General features: G+C 35.9%; 1 protein-coding gene across 1 annotated transcript in view; it reads left to right on the top strand.

The window, feature by feature from the left end:
* The first annotated feature begins 7,604 nt into the window (after nucleotides 1–7,604).
* Nucleotides 7,605–7,906, top strand: part of slc26a5 (solute carrier family 26 member 5) — a 28,369-nt gene continuing 28,067 nt past the window's right edge. The window contains exon 1 of the mRNA XM_042511672.1: nucleotides 7,605–7,764. The gene's annotated coding sequence lies outside the window, so the exon portion shown is untranslated. The remainder of the gene's footprint in view (nucleotides 7,765–7,906) is intronic.

Below are 7,906 nucleotides of genomic sequence, written 5' to 3'. Positions count from 1 at the left end.
TTTGAGTAAGAGTATGTTTAATTGCCCATACATTCAAGTTTTATAAAAGAAATATTTTTTTCCTATATTTCATTAAAAGGTCACAAATGATCTGCATTTTAATAGAGCCAGACAATTTGTTATGCTAAGGAAAACTGAGCTAAGCTCAAATAAACTAAGCTAAGCCAAGCTAGACTAAACCAAGCTAACTGTCTCCTGCCTCTAGCTTCATATTGAACAAACAGATATGAAAGTTGTGTGAATCTTCTCACACAACTCTTGGAAATAAGTCTATTCACAAAATGCTGACTTAGTCTTTTATATTCTGTGAGGATCTCTTGTGTTTAAAATGTTTGTATGTGATGTTGTTTCAAAAGCAAAAGTGTGTGAACTCTTTTCTTATCTAGACCCAACAAGATAATCTAACACTTTCCTTTCAGTTATCACGGGATTATACACACGCCAAAGAGTATAAAGATAACTTTTAACCCAAACCAAAAGGTAACAGCGGTGTCTCTCAGCAGTCACTCACTTCTGGGTCTTAGATTTTTAGATTTTTAGGGAGGAAACAAAGTGTTTATGTCTTCAACCACAGCACTGAGCAATCCTCAACTAGAGATGAGTGGGGTTTCCATGTTTATTGTTCTGTTCCTCTCCAACCCCTCAACTCACACTCAAATAAGTGTTACAGGACGTTTGCAGGAAATCAACACTGAGCTTTTGCCAGAAGATGTGGGCTGAAATTACAAAGATGGATTGATTTTAAAAATAACTGCAATTTTGTTTAATTTCCACAGAAGCCACTACATTGATTAAAGGTTCTGCATTTAGCCCTCAAGCATCAATAAATCACTACAACATTCAGTTAGCTTATGCTGGTACTGGTTTTAGTTGGTTTTAGCTGGCTTTAGCTGGTCGAAGATGGTCTGAGATGGTCCTGACTTAGTTCTTGCCGGACTTCGATGGCTTGACATGTTGGTGTAACCAGCCCATCAAGCTGAGCACATTTTTCTTTATGCATAAGACATGACAGAAGACTTGACTGATTTATGCCCTTTGCTTTTCATACTTCCCCCTCATGACACTGTAATTTATCCATACTCAAGGACATGGATTTGCTTTCAATTTTCCGGGAAGTTAAATGGATAAACTAGCTAGAGTGACCATCACAAGCTGCCAGCTAAACCAACAAAATTTATGCGAGAACATACCTTAAACTGGTCAACCAGATTAACCATTATAAGCTGGTCAAGCTGTTTTTTTCAGCAGTGGGTGCATGTAAACAGGAATATTAGTGAAATATTTGTTTTCATTAACCATGTAAACAGTTCAGTAGGAATAGTGTTGTTTTTTTTAATGAAAACCCAGGATATTTTGTGCACATAAACATAGTCAGTGTTCAAGCCAGATATGTTTCTGAGTGTGGAGAATGCAGGATAAGAAGGAAAAATTCCATCTCTTTAACTCACTTACCTTTCTCAATACTATCATGGTACTTTGCAGTTGTGCAGCTGTAATTGTCTAATATTCCAGGATGGAAATTTCCTTCCTGAAATCTTCAAGGTTGATGAGGCTGCTATTTTAAGACGAGACAGTAATGGTCCTCAACCACTTTATTTTACAATGAGCTTTGATACATGTGATTCATACTGATACAGTCCCATTTTATAGACTTAAAGTTATTATCTTGTGGAAACAGTCGATGGTGCCAAACCATAAAATCATAACGTGAAACAGATACTGTGTATGTGTACGTTACAGCAACAAGAAAATATCTTATTAGAAATTCATTTATGACAGGAGGATTGATAAAACAAATTATATAGAGTGCAGTAGGCTGATGCAGAACTTGGTGCTGCCTTGGTTCATCTATTAAAAAAGCCTATGGAATTTTTCTAGTGGATTTTGGATTGTTCCCAAAAAAATAAACAATAGCAAACAAATGTTAATGATAGGCCCATCCTGTCTGTCCATGTTTTGAAAAAAATCAAGTCAAATTGCTCAGCTTTCAAAGGGTTGAAAAAAAAAAAAGAAGCAATCGCTAATAAGTGGCTGAATGAAACTGCAGAACATCATCACACAGAGCCGCACCGAACATGGCTTTACAGCCTCGTTGTGGAGGCAACATAATTCTGTGAGCGTAGTGTTGTTTTTTTTATAGCCTAACGTTAGCTTTTTACTTCTGGTGATTACATTTATGAAATCCCATGAGCTTTTTGCATCGGCCCATTGAAAAACGCAATCCCGGGGAACTCTATTGTGTAATTGAGATCACCATGAAGGAAGTTCGGAAATGGTTCTGGCATGCACCTGTTCCTTTGATTTTAAAACTCAGATTAACTTTTCTATAAGTTACATAATATGAGGACAGAACAGGGTGTTTGCACTAGGTAAAGACAAAAAGAAAGAACTGAGAACAACTTTGAGATATTTCTACTTTACTTGATGGGTCAAGTATGTAGATCTAAGCATAGAACACAGACAGGATGTAGATAAAGTTGAACAGGTTTATTGCAGAAGCATTGAAGCAGGAGATGACCAAGGTGAGTGAATGGCAGGAAGGAGAGGGGGAATGGAGAGTGGCTTGTCGGCATGGCGGCAGAGGAAGCATAGGGAATGGGTTGGCAATCAGGCAGGGAACAAACAAGCATTAGATGAGGTATAATACATGACACTCTTCATACTCGTAGAGTCAATAAAGTAGAGGCCTTGGCATCGCTATAAGTGAGACCAAGTAATAAATGAGAGCAAGGAAAGTCGGGTGATGAGCTGATTGTAGCCAGGTGATGAGCTAAGTGTGTTGATAGGCTGAGTCCAGGCTAGCAGCAAGACAGGGACGAGACTCACACACAAACACACACGTGAACTGGGGTCATGGTAGACAATAAGGGAAGTGCGGACACAAGGAAATACAATGGAGAGACAGGAGCATGGAGGTGACAACATTATCCTTAAACTCTACTATATGATAGAGAGAATCAAGAAGATGAAGAACTTTATCATCACAAAGAAGCATACAACGAAATTTCAAACTCCCTGTGGTACACAATATACATTAACAAATAAAACAGATAATTTGAAAATAGTCATTAAGTGAAGACAAGGCACTAAGGGTAAATAAGGAAAATAATAACAAGTAATGTAGTTATTATTGTGGCTATTTATCAATACATTTGAGTTAGTAGTAAGAAATACAGTCAATTTGCAAATTTCGATTTGATATACTGCTGTATGATCAATTTGGACAGAATGCATGGCTGCGTGCATCGCTATATAATTAAACTCTGTATTAAAGAAGCCGAACATGACATTCATGTCCTGCTCTCTAAACAATGACAATAGCATAATATGGTAATTACAATCATTTACCATACCTATATGGTGGTTGTTTTTGTCCTCTGCTTGGAGGGTAAGAAGCTCCTGAACCTCGTTGTATCCCCAGTTTGCAGACATTTTTGGTAGCTGTTCTTTTTTTGAGGTAGCTGCTAACTGCTGCTAGCTGCTTTTTAAATCTCTTGGTAGTGGGTCCCAAACATTACACTCGTCCTGTTCTGCTGGCTCATACTTGAGGCAATGAAAAGACAATGTCCTCCCATTCCATGATTGTACCAATAAAGATAGGTGAGATGGAATAATGGTGCAACATTCCCACCTTGAACAGGTATTTTTAAAGGGGCTAGGGACTCGCATGCATCAATGCTGCCAGACTGTCTACCAAAACAAAAAACAGAGAAGCTCGGATCACAAATTCTCTGCTCCGAACGCATGACTCCACTATATCTTTACATAGAAAATGGTTGTTTATTGCTCTATTACTGTTCCTAATGTTGTATACAGAAACGTTAAGTAGTTTTAATATTACCTCCCTCTTAAGGAGCTGCAACATTAAAATGCTGTTTGCATGTTAACACCTCATGACACTGAAAAATGACTTAAAAGATGACACTATACATTTGTAAAGAGTCTGTTGTATACATACATGTTTTAGCTGTTTATTTTAATGCACAGGAGTCATGACCATTGTTATTTCTGGCAGCACATGATAGACTGTGTCTGCTGTATTACTTAGCAGCGGTGACAATGCAGTTGGGTCATAAAAAAATCAAAGTGAGAACAAGAAACAGGAAGTGTTCTCACCCGGACAATGCTGGCGCCGCACAGCTTTGGGTAAGTCGTATTGTAAGGTTTGACTGCTGCAGAAACATGGAGACATAAATAAATATATTTAGTAAGACTGAGACACAGGGAGTATAGAGACAGTTTTAAGTAGCATCACTGTTTGTTCTAATTCTTTGTCCATCTGAAAGGACAACGTTGGAAAACCCATCATGATAACAGTATTCCCTCACTTTAAATTCAAGAAGAAATAAACTATTGTTTCATTGTCCCCAAAGATCAAAACAAAACTGCAAAATATTTATAACACAGTCTTTGACATCACAGTTGATTAACACCAGTAACTCAATGATAACTACAGCACATGCTCAGAATTCATTTACCTGTACTCCTCAGATGTTTTCTCAAAGTCCTCCAAAACGTCAGGTGTGGATCAGCCAGAGCTAGCATTAAAAACGTGAATACATAAAGTTCAATCACAGTTGTTGCAGGGCATACTGGTTACCAACAGGAATGTAGGGGACTTGTCCCCTTCAATATTCAGAGCATCCCAGCCAACATTTGTACATGGGGCCTGTCTGGGTAATAAAAAGTAGCTAAAAGACTTCTCTTTTGTGAACATTTAAGACCTTTCCACAAGAAATGTATGCAGAAAAGTTCACCAGGATGCAGGAAAAGTAGTTGTACGACACCTCCGATTTTCTGGAGGAAGACCAACCCATTTCATATGTGATTCCAATCCTACACCCTTGGGCAGAGATATAAAAAGTTATTTTTTGTGACGAACAAAGTTTTTGCAAAAGTTTAACAAGACTGTTGTACTGTGGGTTTATCACTGAGGTCATCGACACCAATGAACAAACAACCTGCACTCATTCCCCTTTAACCTACTGACAAAGATAAAAGCAGTTACAGTAGCATTATTTTTGCCACAGCACTGTTCAGCAACATTGGAAAGTAACTAAGAACATGTATTCAAGTACTGTATTTAGGTACAAATTTGAGGTACTATATATATATATATATATATATATATATATATATATATATATATATATATATATATATATATATATATATATATATATATATATATATATATATATATATATATATATATATATATATATATATATATATATATATATATATATATATATATATATATATATATATATATATATCCATCTCCAACTAACACATCTTGACCATTAGCAACTTCAATCATTTTAGAACCAGAAACCATCACCAGAACTCTCTAGAAACATGGACAGTTATAACACAGCAGAAAACAATGAAAGAAGATCAAAAAGGACAAAATTACAGTACAAAAAATTAAGGAGGAGATGAGATCACATTTCATTGGAGTTGTATGTTGTAATTCCATGTGACAAATAAATTACATAACTGATTTATTATATGCTGTTAACAAGAAATGAATTGTTCTAACTTAAAAAAAACTAGTTTCTGGGCGGCTGTTAAAATTTGAATTGACTGAATTTGCGAAGACAATCATCTTCTCAGATTCAGTTAACTGAAACAATTCAGGCAGCCCAGATACTAACTTCTTTTACAGTATATAATTTGCTGTTCTACAATAATCTCAGAGGAAACTGTTGTATTTTTTCCTTCACCATTGAATGACACAGCTGACACGGCTATATGTACATTATAAGCATTTTCTCATATTGTATATCAAACTAATGAAATCATATCTTGTACTTTTCTCTTGTAATTTTCCACTTGTTTTTCACATATTGTTTGTAACTATAGTGAATCATGGATCTATGGTATGAATGAACTCTACAATCTTTACTTTAGTAAAGGTCTTTCACTATTTGACTACTATTGCCCCCTAATGGAAACTCATTGTTACTACAAAAAGATGGATGGCATCAACTAATCTAATTCTCATTGAACATGACTTCAAGTCATACAGCAAAGTCATCTGTTAATATAATACAATGTAAAAAATTGCTCCACTTTCCTCTTTTCTGTACTTTTTGTATTTTTCATTTGTGGGTGTGACACTTGCATTCTAGATGTTTGCTTCATTGATATTGCAGAGGACAAATATGTCTATTATTTATATAGAAAAACACAAAAGGATCAAGGTATCAGTATTATCGAAAACTTTTCCAGAGAGGTGTTTGTGGTGACACTTATGAATAATTGATAACAGATGACTTAATGAAAATTTCCTCAGAAGCTGCAAAAAATCTCCAATAATAATAATAAAATATAATAATATAAAACCATAGAAGAGTACACATTCGTACTGTTCTGTCATCATCATCATAATCATCATCATGTGTTGGGAAACATAAATCTTTCTTAGACAGATGTGAATCACAGTGTAAAGAGGAAACATATGGGGAGGAGTGGTTGAGAAACTTTGCTGATGACAACTAAGAATTGATTAATTTATTAAAACAACGCAGTGGAAAACTGTGAAATATTTTTTGGTTCCCCTTGAAGCATGTGAGGAGAGAGCCCCGTGACTATACGTCATGACGCCGGCGGCTCTGCTGCCATTATCCACCTCCCTGTCTTTAAACTGCCAGAGATCCACAGAGAGACAGAGCTCTCACTCTAACGTTAGTTCGGAGCACGATGAAATCAACCTCCGACGTCATGTGATAATCCCCCTTGTAAATCTCACGTTCAAGAGCATAGGTTTCATTTCAATATTGGGTGGGGGGCATATAGAAGGATTAAGACATAAAAAGGTGAAAGGAGGACATTTTGATTGTCAAGGAATTAATTTCCTGCAATGTAGTGAAATTGTATGCGCTAATTTCTGCCTTTTCTGCATTACCTTATGGTGAAAATATCTTAATTTTCACCAAAGAGAAGTCCAGTAGTGCTTTTATGTTTTATTTTGGTGAGGGTACAAAAAATGAATTTATTCATTTATTTAATGATATATTTTGTTTTAGTTTATTTATATTTAACACACATCAGAGGAACTGATAGGATTAGATTTCACTGAAATTTGATTTTATTGCCTACAATATCAAGTGACAAATAAACTGAATTCCCAACAGGAATCTTATTCAAGGTAACAAAGAAATCTTAAAAAAAAAAGAAGAAAAAAAAAGAAGAAAAAAACCCTACATTAATAAATAAAATAAAACTGAATGTAATTTGAAAAGAAAATAAGAAGAAAAAGTTATAAATGTGCTTCTGGGGGAAGTTGCAAATACATTTTTTTTTAAAAAAAAGAAAATAATTTATGATATGGGTATACTTGCAAAAAACGATAAAATATTTGCCTCTAAGTACATTTTTTAACTGTTTGCAAATGACTATCAACAGAAAGCTAAATTTCAAAATTCATCAAACTGAAACTCATGTGGGATCAAAGCATTGGTTATCTGCGAGGGAAAAACAGCTCCAATTCTCGCAGCGTATAAGACTACAAACTAGTTTGAGCGCAAGAGGAGAGCGCATGCGTGGGGGTCGTTGGCGACCGGAAGCTTGACAGGAATTTCACAATAGAGTAATTTCTCCTTTCTACATAGACCATCTTTGTGTTATAACAGGTAGGCATCGTGTTCTGTCCCCCAAGGACGTCGCGCTCGCTAAACTTTAACTCAAGAGGTCGACTTAAGGGATTCATTGACAGTCTGCAGCTGGCAGCATCTCCCCAGGAGCTGGAGTACGGAGGTAAGAGTCCTGCTTTATTAGCATCTTCATGTTAGCTTGAATGCTGAACTGTGGAGAGCCAGAAAAAAACCCTCTCCTGTCACAGCGAGGATAACGTTATTTTAGTTCGGCATTGGTTTGTAACTTAAATATTACTGAGACA

This window comes from Plectropomus leopardus, chromosome 22 (genome assembly GCF_008729295.1).
Source record: "Plectropomus leopardus isolate mb chromosome 22, YSFRI_Pleo_2.0, whole genome shotgun sequence".
Lineage (NCBI taxonomy): Eukaryota > Metazoa > Chordata > Actinopteri > Perciformes > Serranidae > Plectropomus > Plectropomus leopardus.
This window is presented reverse-complemented; position numbering and strand designations above follow the sequence as displayed.